General features: G+C 48.2%; 1 protein-coding gene and 2 long non-coding RNA genes across 17 annotated transcripts in view; 2 read left to right on the top strand and 1 right to left on the bottom strand.

Annotated features, from left to right (window-relative positions):
• Nucleotides 1-20,557, bottom strand: part of Dlgap1 (DLG associated protein 1) — a 796,987-nt gene that overhangs the window by 64,024 nt on the left and 712,406 nt on the right. The window lies entirely within an intron of this gene.
• Nucleotides 1,725-14,102, top strand: LOC106023249. Of its 3 annotated transcripts, XR_005879724.1 has the most exons (6): nt 1,726-2,572; nt 3,316-3,544; nt 4,679-4,782; nt 10,665-12,452; nt 12,785-12,900; nt 13,632-14,102. It is a non-coding gene; the product is annotated as an uncharacterized LOC106023249 (long non-coding RNA). The 3 variants fall into 3 exon arrangements; XR_005879723.1 differs by having other exon boundaries at nt 1,725-3,544; XR_005879725.1 differs by having other exon boundaries at nt 1,725-3,544; nt 10,898-12,452.
• Nucleotides 17,202-18,567, top strand: LOC121142695. Its single transcript, XR_005879728.1, has 2 exons — nt 17,202-17,954; nt 18,258-18,567. It is a non-coding gene; the product is annotated as an uncharacterized LOC121142695 (long non-coding RNA).

Consider the following 20,557-nt stretch of genomic DNA (forward strand, 5'->3'; position numbering starts at 1 on the left):
CAGAAAGCATCCTGGCATGGAGGAAGACACAAGCGTTAAGAGATGTTTGCTGCCACTGTTCCCAGTCAGGGGACCGTGAATCTCAGTGGCTGTGCGGTTTGCAGTGATACGTCCAGGGAGGCAGGAACCCATCTGGTGCCAGACAAATCCTGGTCCTTCCCTGGGAAAAGTACAAACCCAAGAGACAAGCAAAGAAGCGGAGATGAAGAGGGAGTGGAGATTTTCCTAGCCACAGGCAGTCACACTGCACACTGCTAAGAACTTGAAGGTCTCCCGGGTGAGGAGGAGTCCACTCTCAGAGAAGGGCATGGCTGTGCTCCTGCCGCACAGCCGTTAAATGGCAGAGCACTCTGAGGTCCACATCCTTTCCCTCCCTGTCCTTTCTTTTTCTTTCCTTTTTTTTTTTTCTTCTTTGAGTCAGGGTCTCACTATGTAGCTGTCCTGGAACTTGCTATCTAGACCAGGCTGGCCTCAAAATCACAGAGGTCTACGTGCCTCAAGCTCCCTAGTACTGGGATTAAAGGTGTGGGCCACCACATCGCAAAATATTTATTTTATGTATCTGGACATTTTGTCCATATGTCTATTTGCACACCAGAAGAAGGCATAGGGTCCCATGGGACTACAGTTACAGAAGGTTGTGAACTCCCATGTGGGTTCAGGGAATTGAAGTCAGGAATTCTGGAAGGGCAGCCAGTAAGTACTCTTTCCTGCTGAACCATCTCTCCAATTCTGCCTTTTCTTTTCTTCCATCCTTCCTTTTTATTTATTTATCTATCTATCTTTAAGGCAGAGTGTCCCCAGACAGACAGCGGTGGTACATGCCTTTATTTACTTATCTTTATTTTATGTGTATTGGTGTTTTGTCATGGGTGATGGGTCCCCTGGAACTGGAGTTACAGACAGTTGTAAGCTGCCATGTGGGTGCTGGGAATTGAACCTGGGTTCTGGACAAGCAGCCAGTGCTCTTGAACACTGAGCCATCTCTCCAGCTCCTAGGAACACGCCTTCAATCCCAGCACTTGGGAGGCAGAGGCAGGCAGATCTCTGAGTCTGAGGCCAGCCTGGTGCAGGCCTCAGGGAAACCCTGTCAAACAAAACAAAAACAAACAAAAAGATGAGTCTTACCATGATGCCTAGACTGGTCTGGAACAATTAATCTGCTTCAGCCTGGCAAGTAACCAGGCCTACATGCACACCACGCTTAACTAAGTCAGAGTTCAAGCCTCTCTTGGAACCATTTCAAACTTACTCACTAAACCTATAAGAAGGTCCTGTGAGGTACAGAGGGCTATGTGGGGAGAAATCTCTCCCAGCATTGGGATATGTTAGAGAAGGGGTTTTGTGGTGGTGTCCCGGGGATAAATAAATGTTTTAAACTGGGTGGTGGTGGCACATGCCTTTAATCCCAGCACTCAGGAGACAGAGGCAGGAGGATCTCTGTGAGTTCAGGGCAGCTTGGTCTACAGAGCGAGTTCCAGGACATCTCACTCTATGTAGAGACCCTGTTTTCTCAAAAAGACCTGCTTTCATTGCTGAAACTGCCAAAATAAATAAATAATAAGAAAATAAAAAGAGAATAAAATAACCCAAGTATATATAAATTCTAAAAAGTTAACAAAACGTTACAGAAACTCTCTACCCAGCAGAGTCCACATGGAAAAGTTACTGCCCTGTTTGAAAAATATTTACAGCTTCCTCCTTCCCAGGCCACCCAGAGAGATAGGACGGCTTGTGGTGAGAGGAACGCTGGCTCACCCGCCAGCCCACCTCCAGGAGATACAGCACACTACACAGTAGTCTCTCCCTCCGTTAGTTCTGGCTCCAGGGAGGCGACTTTCCACTCAAGGCATCCTCCACGGAAAAACACTTTTTCCCTGTCACTGAAGGAAGAAAAGCAAGCGGCTGTTGTGAGTGCAGGGGTGGGGAGGGGAGGGGCTGGCAATAACTCTTTGCAGTCATCCACACCCTCGCCAGTTGGTGGTTACCAGGCTCCCAGACACTTCTTACTGCCAGACAAATGCCCCAAGCCTCGGCATGTCTGGCTCGAAGATCTATTCAACTGATAGCCCCCGCCTTTCCTAGGGAGAGCCCCACGCTACCCGGCTAATCAAACAAAACATTGTTCTCAGAAGGCAGGAAGAAGGGAAAGGCTTGTCTCTGGGCCACGACGTTTGGGGGTTTATTTAATACACACACACACACACACACACACACACACACACACACACACACACACCCTCCCAATTAATCCTGGGCTTCCCGAGACGAGGTTGTTTTGCACAGAGCGTGCACTGTATAAAAATTCCAGGAGGGGAGGAATCAGAAAGTTGAGAGTCATTAAAAGAAAGAGAAAGAAAGAAAGAAAAGAAAAAAGCCCCAGGCACTTGATGCCTGGAAATGATGTAAGACGCAGCCACTCCTCCGTTAGAACCGAACGGCTCTCAGATCCACCGCAGCTGCTCTCCAAATGTCAGCGCCAGCGCCAGGGCAAAGCTTGAAACCCACCATGCTCAAGGAGGCCCTTTCTCGTCCACATTTTCCCCCAGCACGCTTAGCAACCTGGCAACAGGTAACGTGGCAACCTTTGACTTCTAAAGCGGCGGGCGGGATAATTTCAGGGAACCGATGGATTGTTTCCGAGCCAGCTGCACCCTCTCCTCCCGCCCCCGCACCCGACCTCCTCCCTTCCAATCCAAAGTCTGAGAAAACAAATTTTAAAGTGTGCTGCGGGCTACCCTGCTCTTGGGCGCCCCCGGTGACCAACGTCGGAACTACAGGCACGTGCTCGGCGCTCTCCCTGGGTAAGTGGCTTGCGTTGTGGAAATGGGCAGTTGACCCTGCGGACTTGTTTCCGGTAAAGAGCTGGAAGCCACCTAGAATGTCTTCATCTTCGTTGTTGTTTTCGAGACCGGGTTTCTGTGTGTGGCTTTGGCTGTCCTGGAACTCACTGTGTGGCCCACTTGTGTCCTGCAACTCAGCCTTAGCTCCTGAGTGCTGGGGCAAAAGGGGTGAACCATAAACCACCACGCCCTGCTCCAAAACCTCTTCATTTTTATCTAAGCACATTGACAATTTCCTGGCGAGCATGGGCGTGCATGGCAGGTGGCACAGGCCTGTCATTCCCTCCTCCTGAGGCAGATGATGGAGGAGGATCAGGGTTCAAGACCCGGTCAGACTCTCATCTTGAGAAAGCATCAACGAAATTGGATTCCTGTTGTGTGGCAACTCCCATTTCCCCGTTTGTCTTAAGGTGTATTCCGCATGTGACACCTTTTGGGCCTACAGTTTTCCCTCCCCACCTCCCCCAATCAGCCCTGCTGGGTTCCTATCGGCATGGATTACTGAAGATTTCCACACTGCCAGACCAGCTTCCCAGACTGCAGCCTCCAAGCCCCAGCTACACCCAGGAAAACGCCAGCGGCAGTGTTTTTAGGCTGTCTGATTCTCTCAGACACTGCCTCATCTCTTCCTCTGTGGGGCAGGAATGGAGGCCCACACTAACCGGAGGACCTGGTACTCCTCGGTTCTGCATCTGGAAACGGTAACGGGAAACTGAGAGGTTCAGATCAAAGTAATTGTTTTTTTTTTCCAGAAACTTCCATTAATTAACTAAATTAGAGGACACCGAAGGATGCGGGGGTGGGGGGTGGGGGTGGAGGGGTGGAGGTGTCTCTGCAGAAGGTTCAGGTCCAGGGGTTACAGTCTGAGTGAGCCCTGTAATAGACTTTTAGTGAGGTTTGACAATCAAATAATACTAGAAGCTGAAAGTTACCATATGTGAAAACAGCTCATGCCTGAAACCATAGACATTTGAGTAGTATTTGCCCAGACCATTTAAGGTCAAAGATGAAAGCTTGGTTGTCTGAATAAGCATGGTTTGGCTAATGTGAATGGAAGCCTTCCTAGAGCCAGGGCAGCACCTGTGTTGAAATCGGGACATTTCAATCTCCAAGATTACTCATTTTCAAGGCAGGAGTGTTGTTCCCGGTTGGGAATTTGATCTGGACTTCACACTCCATTTTCCCAGCTTAGCTAACAGGTGCTGTTGAGTCATCGATGGACACAGATGACCGCCCAGGCCTTTTTATCACTGCAAGGCTCTCACGTCCATTTGTTCCGTGACTTTATGGAGTGATTCCTACCATTGACTCAGATCACTTCCTCTTAGACTTAGGGGATTGTTTTTGTTTTTTGTTTTTTTCCTTCTTCTTTAGCATTCGTAATCGTGTGTGTGTGTGTGTGTGTGTGTGTGTGTATGTGTTTCAAAATATGTCCCAGTCTGGCTCACAGGTCTTCCTGAGTTGAATGGACTGTTTACAGAAAGGGAAGATTCAGGACCCAAGGTCAGGGTTAGAGAATAATATAAGGTTTCCTGTTTGGGCAGCTGGTCTACCAACTCCTAAGTTAGGGCGGATGAAAGACAGCATGCCAGTTGGGTGTGGTGGCACACACCTGTAACTCAGCCCTGGGTAATACCAGAAGTCCAAAGCCATGCCATCCACAGTTATGTAGGAAAACCCTGTAACTACTAAGAGGCTGGTGTAGAGATGACGTCAGGAACAAGGGTGCGCTCATCAGCCAGGTGGCTTTCATCTCTCTCCAAATGCCGATTCTCAACCATTTGGCTGATCCTATATTTCTAGTAACATTATTATTATTATTTTATCCCCCCCAGGCCAGATTGAGAGAAGGACGTTCATTCACCAAGGAGGTATGAAGCACGCAGCCGGGCATGCTTGTCTGTCGCACGCACGGATGACACTGCAGTTCTTAGAGCAGGTATGTCACAGTCCTGCCATAGTAAACATTGGTTACGTGAAGGGATGGATGAGAATGGGAAGACACTTCCCGGAGAAAAAGGAAACGGGCCTCTGGCAGCAAAGCTATTCTGTGTGGTTTCACAGTCCACCTCCCCCACTTCCCCCGTGTAGCTGCTCACCCTGAATGGAAAGTGTCTGGAAGTGCACACTGGAGCCCGCATTCAACATGCACAGACTTTTTATTTGCTGTTCTCTGTGTAAAGTATAACAACGATATGGAAGTCCTTCTGTACATGTGTTTCTCTTATTGGTTGATGAATAAAACACTGTGGCCAGTGAGGCAGAAAGATAGGTGGGACTAGGACGAGGAGAATTCTGGGAAAGGGAGGCAGAGAGGGCCTGCCAGAACAGTCGCCGCCGAGTGAGCTGCCAAAGGAGCTAGAGGTCCGGACCCTTCTCCGGTAAGATCAGAGAGATAAATGAGCAGGCCATAGGCACCTTTACCTTGCTAACTTCCCAGCGGGGGAAAAAAGAGACGGAACTCCTATCTCTTCCGGCCCATCACTTCCTCTCTCGCCCGGTCATCTCACTTCTTGTCTGTCTATACATCTCACTTCCTGTCTGTCTATACAGACTTCCAGACCTCTATGGTTACCTAGTGGCTAACTCTGCCCCCTGAAATTCAGGCAAGCTTTACTGTGAGAGTACAAACAAGATATCACCACAACAACTATTTGCTTGGTCTACTTCTGTCCACACAGTCCTCGCATGCAAGCGGCTGAGGCGGGGGATTGCAAATGGAAAGCCAGCCTGGGCTACAAGTTGAATACTTGTCTCAAAACTAACATCTAGCCAGGCGGGTTGGCATACACTTTAAAGTCCAGCACTTGAGAGGCATGGGCGGGCAGGTCTCTGTGACTTTGAAGCTTTCCTTGTCCACACAGCAAGTCCTAGGCCATCAGGAGTTACAAAGTGAGACCCTGTCATAATGTATGTATGTATGTATGTATGTACGTATGTATGTATGTGTACACATGAGCACACATACACACACACACGGCCTATATCAGTGGTAGAGTACTTATCTGGCATGGTGGCAGGCCCTGTGTTTGATCTCTAGGTCCGCCAAAATAAGAAACAGTCGTTACAAAGCATTTGTATCAGCTGTCAGAAGTAATCTCGAAATGGCTTGGAGTACGCGGCACACAGGTTACATGCAAACACTGTACCAGAGACTAGAGTGGCTGAGTATCCCCCATAAACGTGCAGGGTAAGAGGGTATTTCCAGAATCAACCCTCCAAGGACACCAAAGGACAGCTACATAGTCTGCTGTCACCAGTGCCCACTTCCATAGGCACTAGTGAATGCTGGCTAAGTTCAGCCGCGAACAGCCAGCGTTCTCCACGGGGCTAGTCTGTCAAACCCCCAGGGTCATGAGGTTGAGGTGACTGCTCGGCGCAGAGCATGAACCTTGTGTGGGCTGAGCTCCACTGCCCAGCATCATCAAAATGAGGAATGTAGTTTCCACTCTCACCTGTGGTTTACCCGCCCAGCATCCTCCTCCGTCACACCCAGGTCCTGACTGGCTGCCAAGCGAGTGAGCGGCCCAGAGGACAGCCAGCAGCCCAGAGCCCCGTCGGTGTCAATGCTTTTGTCTCCCATCGCCTAGGCTGGCCTAGAACTCACTGGGTAGTCAAAGCCTGATCCTGAACTCCCGATCCTCCAGCCTCAACTTTTCAAGTGCTGGAATGACAGACATGCCATCGTGCCTGCCTTCCCTTCCGAGACCCTTTGTCGCTTTGTCTTATTTGAAAATCTTTCTTGTTATTATTTATTTCATTTATTCATCTGGAAAGGTCTCGTGCAGCTCAGGGTGGATCGGGGACTTGAGGATAGCCTCGGGCTTCCGATTGTGCTGCCTTCACCTTCTAAAGTGGGGTTGTGTGGGTATGGACCACTAAGTCTTTTTTTTTTAACGTAAGTGTTGGGGACTGAAGCCACTACTTTTGTGTATGCTAGTCAAGCACCCTACCAATTTAGCTACATCTTCAGATCTTCAGTCCCGTTTGGGTTTTTTAATTGATTAATTGATTTTTGTTAGCTTACATGGTTTGGGTTTTATCGTGGCATCTTTCCAAGAATCCTTCTCTACCTCATCTGAAGAAACTTAACTTGGGAGTCTTGGATACTTACCTGGGTGGAACTCACAAATGGCTGCCTGCCTTCTCTCACCGTGAGACCACGCCCATAAGATGCTAAGGATTCCTGTGCTGGAGGAGAGTGTCAAGCTCATGGTATCTGTCTGTGTTGCCGCAGGACGTGGGGGGCGGGGCTCTGTTTACAAATCAGAATGCAGCACATCTATGGAAGAGCTGGCCTGCTAAGTCCTAACTTACTGGGGCTTTGCTCGGAGAGTCCCTCGGCTTAGGCGCCGAGAGCAGCCTGGAGAATGTACAGAAAGGCCTCAGATATTAGAAAACCAGTTTGTGCTTCAGTGAAGAAAGGAAACCTCTCTGGCCTTCCTATTGGCTTCTGCGGGGTCTGGAAGGCGGGGCCTGTGGGAGGTGCCGGCAGCCCCAGGTGATGTAGGTAAGCATCTAGTTATCCATCTCCTTTCCTACTTTTTCAAAGGGAAAAGTATCCTCCCTGTGTATCCTCATTGGCCTCTGTGGTCCAGAGAGGATTGCCTCTTCCTCACGCACACTCAGATAGCGAGATCAGCCCCGAGAATGACAGATTCTCTTTAACTGCTTGTGTCACTGAGAGCCCAGGACACAAATCTAAGTAACTGTCCAGGTGTCCCTCAGGGCCCTTTCCCACTACAGGACTATTTAAAGTATCCTACAAAGGCTTCACTTACACTGTCACCCTAGGGTATAGCACGGTGGTTGAGCACACACCTAGTTATGTGCAGGGATGTATTTTCTAGCATGGGGAAAAAAAGGGAGGGGGGCAGGAGGCACTGCTGAGGGCTCCTCAACTGCCATTTCATTTGAAGTCCTTTTGAAGTTAAGATTAAAACTGGTATCAAGTTACTCCAACCTCTGTCCTCATGCACTGAGTGTTAATGAACCCAAGGCTGTGTGTGTAGCTGGTCTCATTAAGTCCCCCAAACAACCCTGCATAGCTTACAGATTAAAAAAAAAAAAGGAGGCCAAGAGAGAGGTTGCTTTGCTCCAGGATAGAGCTGGCTGGGAAATCGTTCTCCCCACTGAAGCCTACTTATTTTTCAAAGACCGTGCCACTGTATCTGCTGGTCATGGTGGGTGAACACTTGTAATCCCCTCACTGGAGAGGTAGAGGCAGAAGGATCGGAGAGGTTCAAGGCTAGCTTCCGCTACACTGTCAGTTCCAGGCTAGCCTGGGCTACATGGGACGTTGCCTCAAAACAACAATGGCAAAACAGAGTCTCCCTTGGAATCTTTGGGAGGACACTGCTGCCGGGAGCTCATATTAGAAACTCAGTCAGTAATCCCTGTGTGGCTTTGGGGATTTGCAGACAGCTGATATAGTGACCCCGATACTTGATGGTGGCTGTGAAAGTCTTGGTGTGGTCATGCTGTTGGCTGTTCCAAGGTCAGGCTTTTCGTGATGGCTTTCAGAAATGTGGATGGGGGGAGTCAGGGAATATTTTTGCAGCACCACCACTCTGCACTGGACCACCTGTAGAAGCCAGTTTACGTGTAAGATTTTATATTTCAGTTTCATTTTGTTTATTTATTCTGAGACAGTGTTTCACCATGTAGTTTGTAGCCCTGGCTGGCCTACAACTTTGTAGACCAGGCTAATCTTAAAGAGATCTGCCTTGCTGGGCAGTGGTGGCACACACCTTTGATCCCAGCACTTGGGAGGTAGAGGCAGGCAAATCTCTGTGAGTTCAAGGCCAGCCTGGTCTACAGAGTGAGTTCCAGGACAGCCAGGGCTGTTACAGAGAAACCCTGTCTGGGAAAACAACAACAACGGAAAAAGCCCTCCAAACCAAACATACCATAAAACAAACAAATCCCCAAATAAACAAGAGTTTAAAGGTATAGTTTAGGCTGGCCTGGAACTCCAGATCCTCCTACCCCTCCTGGTACGCAGTTGGGTTTGATAAAGAGTGTCTCTTGCTTCCCTGTGGAGTTCTGAGTGTCCATCGGTTTACCAGTGCACGGTACCTTGCACACAGCACGTTCTTTGTTGGTTTTTATTGCAATGGTAGGGGTGGCTGGAGAATCTTTTAATTGTGTTCTTTCTACAGGTTAGGGTAGTGTCTGAATAGCAACTGTCACACTGTGCAGTGTTCTTTGAGATAAACATTCATATTTACAAGGCCAACTTCTTAGACAGCAAAATGAACAAAGTAGCCTTTTTTTTTGGTACCTACAGGAGGGCATGGGTCCACAGTAGGCTCTGTTGGGGGTGGGGTGGCTTCTGGCTACAGTTTGTCTGAAGGCCAACTTTTCAACCATTGACGTTCTACCTAGTAAACGTGGTCTCGAGAACTCTATGCTCTAGTTTAAACTTGGGGGGGGGTAATGACGGAGATAATCTTTGTTACAGCTTGAATTACAGAATAAACGGAGGTGGGGTGTGTATATAGCTTGTGGCTTAGCGCTGGCCTAGCATATGGGGATCTCCACTGCCATGACAGTCTTCCCAAACCGATGCGTGGGTAGACAGATATGCTGGTGAACTGCACAGGCGACCGATCAAACACTCGACATTTTTATGACCCCAAACAAGCCCGGTACCTACTTCCTGGTGTGGGCTGTATTCTTGTTTTTTTTTTTTTTTTTAATGAACCATAAAAAACCGAAAGGCAATAAAATCTTGGTCTTCTTTTTCTTTTGGATTCCTATTGTCACCGGTCAGGTTTTATTAAGCAGTTAACACTGGGCTGGCGGGATAGCTCAGTGGGTAGAGCACACTTGCTTCTCGAAGCTTGGTAACCCGAGTTCAATCCCTGGAATTTACAGGGCAGAGCAGAAACAGCTCCAGCAAGTGGCCCCCAAGCTTGGTGTGCTGCCTTTCTCAATAAAGAAACGGATGTATTTTTTAAAACAAAAAACCAGATCTGAAGGGCAGCTGTGACCACTGACAATTCTCTTGAGCTTTCTAAAATACTAGGTGTTACAGGGCTTGCCCCACCCACCTCCCCGACTTCTCTCATACCTGGAACGGGAATGCAGGGGGGGCGGGGCGGGGGGGGGGGCAGAGGCGAGTAAAGGCTGGTGTGTGGATGTAAATTAACCACCAATAAAACTGTGAAGCAGAGAATCTTTGATGGCCGGCTTGCTCCAAGGCGCAGCCGGTTTGAGTCGCTGATAACCTTGTCAAACCCAAAGATAAAGGCCAGTCTCGTCACCCGGGGCACCTGGCTGAGAGGTAATAAACTGTAATCTCCCTGTGGTGGAACCGGGCCAAGCTCTGCCTGCGGTAATTACAGCTCTAGAATTGCCATCCTCCGCTGAGAGACCGCGATGGGGAGGGCAGGAAACTGTTTGTTTCTGTCCTTGGATTTAAAAGAGAAAGCAAGCGAAAACAAGGACGAAAGTCTCTAGGGAGTGAAAGAAAACAGCGAGGGGCCTGGGCTCCCCTCACTCCGGGTTACAACCAGTTTGCTAACGGTCAAGTAAAGAGGCTCAGCTGCTGACAGTAACCCCCAAACTTTAAGCAGGAGCCCTTCCCTCTTCTAAATGTAAATAGCCGAGTCACTGCTTTGCTAAGCCGGGGAGGAAGTTGCTGGAGCACCGAGTGACTCATTTTGTTGCACTCTGGCTGTTGGGGGGGGGGAGTCTACGAAATGCAAGAAATCGGGCTTTAAATCCTGCCTCTGTGAGGGAATTCCTCCCCGACGGGAGTGAATGCCATCCACACAAAAGAGCCCCTGTTGACATCTCATTTACAATCTCCCCTAGGACACAGACAAGACTGCCTCAATAAACCCGGCTCAGAAACACCCTTTGTTCAAAATCTTCCATTAACAACAGGCTACCATCACCCGAAGACTTTGCAAAAGAAAAGATTTGGTTGGAGGAAGCCTGGGGCTGGGGAAGCTGAAAAGGCAGGAAACTGTCCTTTGATCCTGGCTGTCCAAGAGTGCATGCACACAGAATGAAGTTAATGGCATTTCCGTATCATTTTTCCTAAGAGATGCCTGGGAGAGCCCCAAACCAGTGGTGGTGAACTCTAAATTTGATGTCAGCTCTACACAGAAACTTCTGTCCACGGGACGGGACTGCCAAACAAAGAGACAGTTGCTCTGCCCAATTTACCTGTTCTCAGCCCTGCGAAACCTGACACCGCCGCAGCAGAACACAGCTGAGTCTGTAAGAGCTTTGTTCTGAAAAGTCAGTCCTCAAACCTGCACCTGTCTGCAGAGTTCCTGATCAGCTCCATTGTTTTGGCCCCTCATCCCACTAAACCTTGAAAGTTCCTGTAATTATATAGTGCTGTTGTTTGGATACACCTTAAATTCCGTTTGGGTTTGCCAAAAAAAAAAAAAAAGAAAAGAAAAAAGGTGGGATTTTAAAAACAAACAGAAACAAATCATCTTTACCCTCCTAAGGGATCTTCCCGTTAACATGTCTAGCCCCAGATCCGTGGCATTTGTGTATTCTGGCCATTCTCTTTTGGATCCTCCTGACTCTTAGGTCATTCTGGAACCATTCTGTGTCTTACCCGGCCCTTTCCCGGTCTCTAGATCTTTCTGTTTATTAACCCGCCTTGGGAGTGTCACAGCCATTTCCTCAGGTCTCTACAGCTCCAGGTTGTGATTTATTAATGAGTCATGAGATCAACGGGAGGTGAGTCATGCAGTTTCACTATTCAGAGAGGGAAAAGGTCTAAACAGAAATTGCCAGAATGCCCTCACAGGTTAGGAAATGTATTGTTGCGTGAAGCGTGTTTGTCCGGATCTGTGTACAAAGTAGGCAACAGGTCAGGTGCTTTTGTTTGTCAAAACTATTTTATAACTGGTCACCCTGCAGGTCTCATCATCCCTGCTTCCAAACTGTTGTATATACTTAGAGCCACGGTGAAAACGTGGGCATGTATAGCCTGTCACCGAGGCTTACGAGTGTTCCCGGGAGGAAGGTGTCCCATCTGGAGCTGAGGAAACTCTGCTAGCCCTTCAGGTCCCTCTTTCTGACCCCGTCAAACTTTTTAGTTGTTCAGGTGGTCAAGTTTCCTCACTTTGCCCTGGGATTCCAACTGTGGGAGACCCTTCCTTTTCTTTCCTGGCCCAGGGACCAGCGTAGGTGTCACCCCCTACTGGAGGACATCTATCTGCACTGTCCTTCCAAATAACCTCTCCTCCATTGCTCTTCTGGCTTGACAGGGCACTTACTGTATTCTGTTGTCTTTTTAGTCCCTTCTGGATTCATGCCCCCCCCAAGAAGGCATTCTGTTAGCAGATGTGTGGCCTGGATGGTTGCCTAGGTGACTGGTTCACTCTCCATCCCACCCTAATCTTGGTTTTCCTCTGTTGAGAAGATGTCTTTTTTATTTATTTATTTTGGTTTTTCGAGACAGGGTTTCTCTGTATTGTTTTGGAGGCTGTCCTGGAACTCGCTCTGTAGACCAGGCTGGCCTTGAACTCACAGAAATCCTCCTGCCTCTGCCTCCCAAGTGTTGGGATTAAAGGCATGCACCACCAATGCCCAGCCGAGAAGATGTCTTGATGCCAGAAGTCCCTCCTCCTTCGGGTGAGCCGGCCAAAGCGGGTTGGATCTGATAGCCAGCTAGAGTAACTACAGAAAGCCCTCTGCATGCTGAATGACACAAGTCCTCCAAAGTCACATTTGTCAGCTGCTGTGGTAGCGGCCGGGTGTGGGTGGTGGGTGGTGGGTGGGTGGGGAGGGGTGATAAGGAGCAGCACATGGAGTTGCCTGAGAAGTCAAACCTTCATCACCCCCAGAACAGACATGGGTACTCCTCTATATCAGCTTGCTCTTCCTCTCACTTGGCTTTAACCTCCCAGCCCCCGAGGACAGAAAAAGTTGATTTTCATCACTCATCTTTCCTATTCTTGGACCAGGTTGACAGACATGGTGGCTGCAGGCAGATGCAGGTTCAGAGCTGTCTCTGTCACACAGCAAGATGTCCACGTGGGAGTAAACTCAAGACCAGTCGAAACCAGCTGGGACCAGCATGGTGAGAGATGATGGCTAACACTGCTTCCACGCTCCCCCCTCTTTCTTTTTGGTTGTTTTTTTAGACAGGGTTTCTGTGTGTAGCTTTTGGAGCCTGTCCTGGAACTCGCTCTGTAGACCAGGCTGGCCTGGAACTCCACAGAGATCCACCTGCCTCTGCTTCCCAAGTTCTGGGATTAAAGTCATGCATCACGACTGCTCGGCTAAATGCCCCCTTGTTATGGCGTCTCTACAGCATCGACTTTGCAAAACTCCTCTTACCATCCATCCTGGCTCCATGATACATCCCCAGACTCCATATAAGAACAGAAAAGAGGGGCTGGAGAGATGGCTCAGTGGTTAAGAGCACTGGCTGCTCTTCCAGAGGTCCTGAGTTCAATTCCCGGCAACCACATGGTGGCTCACAACCATCTGTAGTGTGATCTGGTGCCCTCTTCTGGTGTGCAGGAATGTATGCAGCCAGAACATTGTGCACATAAGAAATAAATAAATCTTAAAAGAACAGAAAAGAGATGCAAACGCTATTCCAGGAATCCCTACCCTGCCAGCCATGACTTACATTATAAGGCACCTGGTTAGTCCCTGCCAGCCACGACTCTTAATCTTCCTTACATTACAAGGCGCCTGGTTAGTCCCAACGGTCAGCCATCAGACTACAGCATCTCTCTACCCTCTCTTTTCCTTCCACTTTCAAAACTACTTTGTTTCAGCTTCAAAACTACTTTGTTTCAGCTTCAAAGCTACTTTGTTTCATCTGGAGTACATGGGCCAGGACTGCGAGAAGATGCGAAAGACTTGCTCACAAGCTGAGTTTGTAATAGCACGTGAGGAGTGGGGGCCGTAAGATCAGTTCAGGACCAACCTGGGCTACTGCATGGTGGTGAAATTGAGGCCAACCTGGTCTCAGAGGACTGAGAGGTGAGGAGACCTTCCCAAGGCCAAACAGCTGCTTAGGAGTGGGAAATTAACACTGTGTAGGTTTTAAATTAATTCAGGAATGCTGAAGATTATGTCCAGGGCATGGGGCATGCTAGGCAAGGACTGGATCTATAGCTGGTGGGAAAAGCACTTGTGTGACATGTGTGTGTGTGGGGGGTCCTGGAACCCATGGTGGGAGCAGACAACAAACCCCCCAAAGCCATCCTCTGACTTCCACATGCTCACTGCAGCCTTCTAACAATAAACAATGCAATAAAACCTTAAGAATCTCTACAACTGGGGCTGGAGAGATGGCTCAGAGGTTAGGAGCACTGGCTGCTCTTCCAGAGGTCCTGAGTTCAATTCCCAGCAACCACATGGTGGCTCACAACCATCTGTAATGAGATCTGGTGCCCTCTGCTGGCCTGCTGGCATACATGCAGGGAGAACACTGTATACATAATAAATCTTAAAAAAAAAAAAAAAGAATCTCTACAACTGAACTATATCCCCATCCCTTTAGAGATTTCAATATTTCATTAGAGACAGCATCCCTTTATGTAGCTCAGGTTGGCCCGGAACTCAAGATATTCTTGCCTGGGGCTCTCAAGTGTCAGAATTGTGGTCTGCCCTCTTGAAAGGTTTTAAAAGGCAGCATGAAAGACCAGGGTGATAGTTCAGTGCAGGACCTTGCCTTCCATGACCAGAGACCTAGGTTTAGTCTATAGTACCAATGGGAAAGTGGGGAGGGGGACCCAGGAACTGAGTGCCATTATATGGTTACATGAGAACAATCCATAATACAATCAATACAACAAAGTCAGGCGTTGGTGGCGCACACCTTTAATCCCAGCACTCGGGAGGCAGAGGCAGTTGGATCTCTGTGAGTTCGAGGCTAGCCTGGTCTACAGAGCGAGTTCCAGGACAGCCTCCAAAACAATACAGAGAAACTCTGCCTCGAAAAACCAACAAATAAGTAAATAAATAAATAAATAAATAAATAAAGTGGGCTGGAGAGATGGCTCAGAGGTTAAGAGCACTGACTGCTCTTCCAGAGGTCCTGAGTTCAATTCTCAGCAACCACATGGGGGCTCACAACCATCTACAATTCAATCTGGTGTATATGTAATAAATAAATCTTTTTTAAAAATCCAATAAATTAACTAATTAATAAATAAAGTAAGCTGAGAGGGGAAAAAATGGAAGAACTTTCTGCTCCCAAACACATTGTGCTGCCACAGCGTCCCAAGGATGCTCTTCTCTGGATGCAGGCCCCAGTGTCTGGACCAGTGGCTACTTGAGAGAAAGCTGTAACTCTGCTTCACGTGACCTTTCTTCCCCCATGTCCCTTCCCATGCCTTTTTACCGAAAGGAACTCCCTGTTGTCAGGGACAAGGCATGTTATTTACTCGCCAGCTTGGGTTTAGATAACCTGCAGTCTAAAGCAGAAGTCACTCCTTTTGGGCATGTGCCCGAGTTTCTTTGAAAACAGTCCTTGGCAAGGCCGCCTCCCCTCCTTTTGCTTGATAACACTTTTAAGTTTCAAAACCACACCTGAGTGATTAAAGATGATCAGTGCCACAGAATCTTTAGATTTACAGACCCCCCCTCACCAAATCATATGAAGACAGTCACTGACACCAGAATGCAGTCCTTATTTTATTTTTTTAGTTCTGTGCCTGAGTTACACAAGTGTGTAAAGTTCTGCGAGGCATAATTTCCAGAAAAATGACAGGTGCAATGGACTATAGGACCAGTGCTGTGGGTCAAGGTTCATGGTCCACAGCATATGCTGGCCAGAGAGGAAAAGGACAGCATGGCCTCCTTCCCTTCTCCAGGCCCTATGCTGAGTTCTTTTTAAATTAGTTATTATGTGTACAGTGTTCTGCCTGCATGTCTGCTTACAGGCCAGAAGAGGGCGCCAGATCTCATTGTAGATGGTTAATGAGCCACCATGCGGTTGCTGGGAATTGAACTCAGACCTCTGGAAGAGTAACCAGTGCACTTAACCTCTGAGTCATCTCTCCAGCCTGGAACAATTATATTTAATATGTACATGAATACGTATGCCTACTCTACCAGTAGGTATACATTCTACCAATGAGCTGGATTCGGTCTGAAGGACTCAGTTGGTCAATTTCTATTCTAGAATCTTACTATTTCCCATCAGGGGTGATGTTTGAAGGATGCACAAGGTTTTATATTTTCCCTTGAATGAAGGAAGATTTTTAATTTGTAACTAAGACAGTTGGGAGTTATATTGCATGGCTTTCGATGCAAGATCAGAATGTGTAATGCAAATTCTAGCAGTCCAGTGGTCTTAAGGCCGTCTTACTGTTAGGAAGCCCAGGACAACCTGTGAGAAAGACCATGTGGGGAAGCCTTGAGTCTACAGAGGGAGAGAGCCTCTGGTGGTTCCCAGATGTTCTAGCTCCCACTGACTGTAAGACCAGAAGAGACTCTGAGCCAGAACTACCCAGCCAAAGCCCTCCCCAAATTCCTGGTTCTCAGAAACTGATAAAATGTTTACTGTTGTTTCACATTGCCAAGTCCGTGGTTGGATTGTTACATAGAAATACACACATCATTGCTCTTAAACTAATGACTGGCAGAGGTGTAATCCAAACCAGTTTGCTATGACAGGGCAAGACAGTGCATAGATTCCTCCATCTATTATTTTTGATGAAGATTTGATCCCCCTGATGGGGAATCCTGTGGAAAATCACCCAACTCTATTCTAGGAACCTAAGGTCAAGCTGACCCAGCTAGCTTTTCTTTGCTTCTGTTAAAGGGCCTGCTTGTGCAGACACCTCTGCCCCGACTCCAGTCAACTGCTTATCTTAGCTTCTGTTAAACTGCTTGCTTGTGTAAAACTTTTCTGGTAGTTGCTGAGCCAAATACCAGGATTTGGCTTTTGCCTTTAAAAACCCATTATCATAAACTCGTGGTTCAACATTTGGGTCCTGAATACCAGGGTGTAGTTCTAGCCATCGAGAATAAAGACTTTTGTGGGGACACCAGACCTTGAGCAGAAACCCACTTCCCCTTCGGCCTGGGGGCAGGCATCTATGTAATGTTTACTGAAAACAATTCAGTGCTTTAAAGCTTGATAGGGCTCAGATAAGGGCTGGCTCACTGAAATACCATGCCTTTCACACCTCCTACGGCTAGATGCCTCTTCCTGTCCCTGCCCCCTGTGGTGTCTCCCCGATTCTGGGGCCGGAGATTAAACCACCAGCCAGGAGGGTGAGAAGTGGAAAGAATGGTATGTAAATGGATGGCAAAAGTCCTTAAAAAAGGGAAGCTCCTTTTTCTTAGAGAGACTTCTCCTGAGATTTCTCCTGAGAGCTCTGCTAAGCGGACTGGGGTCTCCTCCTAAGCTGACTTGGGAAGCATAAAGTTTTCTTAAAGCAACCGACCGGTCTCTGTGTCATCTATCCCGACCACCTCGCTACATTCTCGGATGCAGGCCGCACAGCAGGTGCGACAGACTTTCAGTTGGGTGTCAACTGTGAGTGGTTGTCTCTAGTGGGCTCCTTGTAACATTTTTTTGGAAGCCCCAGCAAGATTTCCCAGAGACTGAACCCAGACACTTAGGGGCTTCAGGACCCCGAAAAGCAGGGAAGAGTATGCCAGCTGGAGAAGACTTTTAGGAGAGCCCTGAGAATATACTCTTCGGCTGATAGCAATTAGCTGCCAAGTGCTCCACAGATATCCGCCGATACTGCCACCCAAAAGAAGGTAAATCCGAAGTCACCTGGTCGGAACAGGTCTGGAGGTAGGTGTGGTCTGTGGGAGGTGCCATCTGAGTAGGACACAAAGGGGAGATGGGATATGACCAAAGACCCAGTCAGTGCTCAGGAGCCACGTGAGACATCAGTGGACTTCCGTGGACTGTTGAGGTGTCCGAATGTGTGGTGGCCACCCCTAGGCTGCATTTACTATGTGTCTCCCTATGGGTTTCTGTCACTTCTATTAGTTGGAAAAACAGATCTGAAACGGAAGGGGGAGTGAGCCATCCTGAGGCTGCAGCTGCCACTGCCCCCGAAACAGTGAACGTACTTCCCGCAGTCCGTGGATGGTCTTGGCCACGGCTCTGTGACACCTGTAGAAGGCAAGAGGTCCTTGTGCACACAGGTGAGCACCGAGGGATGTCGGGAAGAATTACACATGCAAGCTTGTCTCTTCAAAGGGAGGGAACATTTGCGTGTCTTCCATCGGCAATGCTGGGAACAGGCGTAGTTTACGATGCAGTGATCTTCTGCTGTCTGTGGGGCCAGGCCTCATCTGAATCCTCCAGGCTGTTATGTTTGTTTATCCCAGAGTGCTCCTCCTGCTCCCCCCCCCGATGTTGAGCATTGCTTCTCAGTCAGTAAGACCCATCCTTATGAGAGATGCCACTTGTATTTTACAACCTAGCTTACCTTTGTGTTATTTTAGGGCCAGGCGAATCCTGACTCCCACAGACATTATATTTACGTCAGTCATTCCCCCTACACCCTCATCTCAATCATTGTTTCTAAGTCAACAGAACGCATCTTTGTGGAAACGCCATATGTACTTTGTAAAGGATTTTAGTGTAAGCATGTCCTAAGCTTTGCTGTATACACGGGATTGAGTTAATTGTCATCAAGAAACTACCCCCTCCCCACCCCCAAATTGTGTTGTACTTAAATTTGGCTGAAATAAAACCACGTGGTACCAGGTTCTGTAAGTCTGAACCAGAAGCAGCTAACCAACTCATGCCGAACCTGATCTCCTTCTTGCCTCTGGAGGATCGTTTCCCTGTCAGCTGTCGCAATTGTAGACTCCGCAGACACCCTCCTTTCTATGGTGGTTGGCTGCTGTTGTTGCTGTGGAGGTGCCTGTAGCTTCCTGAGCCACAGTGGTAGTCACCAGTTTCCCTGTAATAACCAATAGCTTTCTCTGGTGCCAGACCTCGCCTTAAGACCTGTGCCCTCTTGTCAGGGACTTAATTCCTTTTGGCCCAGCCAGGTTGACCAGAGAAGCCTAAAACCTCCATCTCCTCAGCCCCACCCGAGGAATTCTATGCCCCCCCCAGCCCCACTTGTGGTCCCACAGTCCTGGTCCTGCTCCCTGTGTGGAGGTGGGGAGGAGCCAGGGCTCCCATCCAGGGCTCCCTGCCTTCTAAGCAGGGTGCACACAGGGAGGAGGAAATAGTAATTCCCAGAGCTGCACACACTCTCCGCTCCTTCCTCTGCCTACTCTAAGCCCTAAGAAGGGGAAAGCAGTTCCTCCAGTAGCAGCCCTGGGGTGAGGGTGGGGGAGTGGGAATTCAACTTCTTCCCTGTTCATGGTCTATGTCCCCTTCCCTACTGGTGACATATAATTGGAAGACCCTGAAGCCCTCTATTTTCAGAGAGGTCACAGTCGCTTATCAGCCTGTTGGAAACTGTTTTAAGGTTGGAGAACACTGGATGATCTTTCACTAGACATTATTAGAAGGATTACCGGTTTATCCAAGGTAAGCCCAGCTACTCAAGGACTGGATGAATCGCCCACTGGGTTTGTGGAAAGGCTATGTGAGACATACTGGGTATTTATTCCCCTAGACCAAGATGCCTCCAAAGAGCAGCAAGGCACCGACACTGCCTTTGTCGTGGAGTTGGCCCCCAGACATAAGGTGAAAGGTCCAGAAATGAGAGGGATCTGAAATGATAGATAGGTCTCAACTTCTGGAAATTGTCCAGAAAGTTTACAACAGCCAAGATTCAGCTGGAGATAGACAGGGAAATAAACTCTCTGTGTGGTAATTGCTGCCCTTAGAGAAACAGACAAGAGAGGAAACAGGGGAAGTAGACCAAAAGAAAGGAGTAAAAACTTAACAACATTGTTTAATAAAGCCTGAGCCCAGATCTGTTGGAATTTAGACAAAAATATCCACAAAACACCCTGCTCGGGTATGTAGATGACCTCCTCATAGCTTCAACCACAAAGTAGGAATGTGTGTGTGTGTGTGTGTACATATGTATGTGCATGAGTGTAGTGTGTATGCATGTGGTATGTGTATATGTATGTGTGGCATATGAATGTTATGTATGTGTGTGTGGTATGTGTTGGGTACATGTGTTCCCACTGAATGTATTAAACCGATTGTTTCGGGATTATTGTTGCCTTGGAATCTGAGCAGACAGGCCAGTTATTTTCTCAAGGATGGGCTTAGTAGGGAGAGGACCAGTAGTGACGGCCCCACCCTTTGCTGTGTCTGTTCCAGCAGGCTAGGCAGAAGGGATACATTTCCTCTCAACTTTCCCCTCTCCCTGCTGCCTGGGGCAATCATTCCCTGCCTAGCTGGAAAGATACCACACTCACTTTCAACACACACATGAGGTCATCCCTTCAGCGCTGGCTGGAAGGCTGAATCACACAGACAGTGATTTGAATATTTGGACTAGCTGCTTCATGTCAGCTGGGTGATCCCAGGTGCTTAGGCTCCGTGTTCTCGTTTGTATGGTGGGTATGCTGAAAGCGTTGCCCAGATGGACACGTGAGGGTTAAATGGAAAATCTATATGAAAATTCTGGAGAGGAGAGGTTAACTAACACTACTGTAAGTAACTCTAGTTGGTAACTATCTTTTTTTTTTCTGAGACAGGGTTTCTCTGTGTGGCTTCCTGTCCTGGAATTCACTATTTAGACCAGACTGCGGTAACTGTTCTTGTACAGGCTGACACCAGTTCCTAAGCTTCATAGAAATCCATAACCCCTACAGACACATAC

This window comes from Mesocricetus auratus, unplaced genomic scaffold (assembly GCF_017639785.1).
Source record: "Mesocricetus auratus isolate SY011 unplaced genomic scaffold, BCM_Maur_2.0 Super-Scaffold_100010, whole genome shotgun sequence".
NCBI classification, from domain to species: Eukaryota; Metazoa; Chordata; class Mammalia; order Rodentia; family Cricetidae; genus Mesocricetus; species Mesocricetus auratus.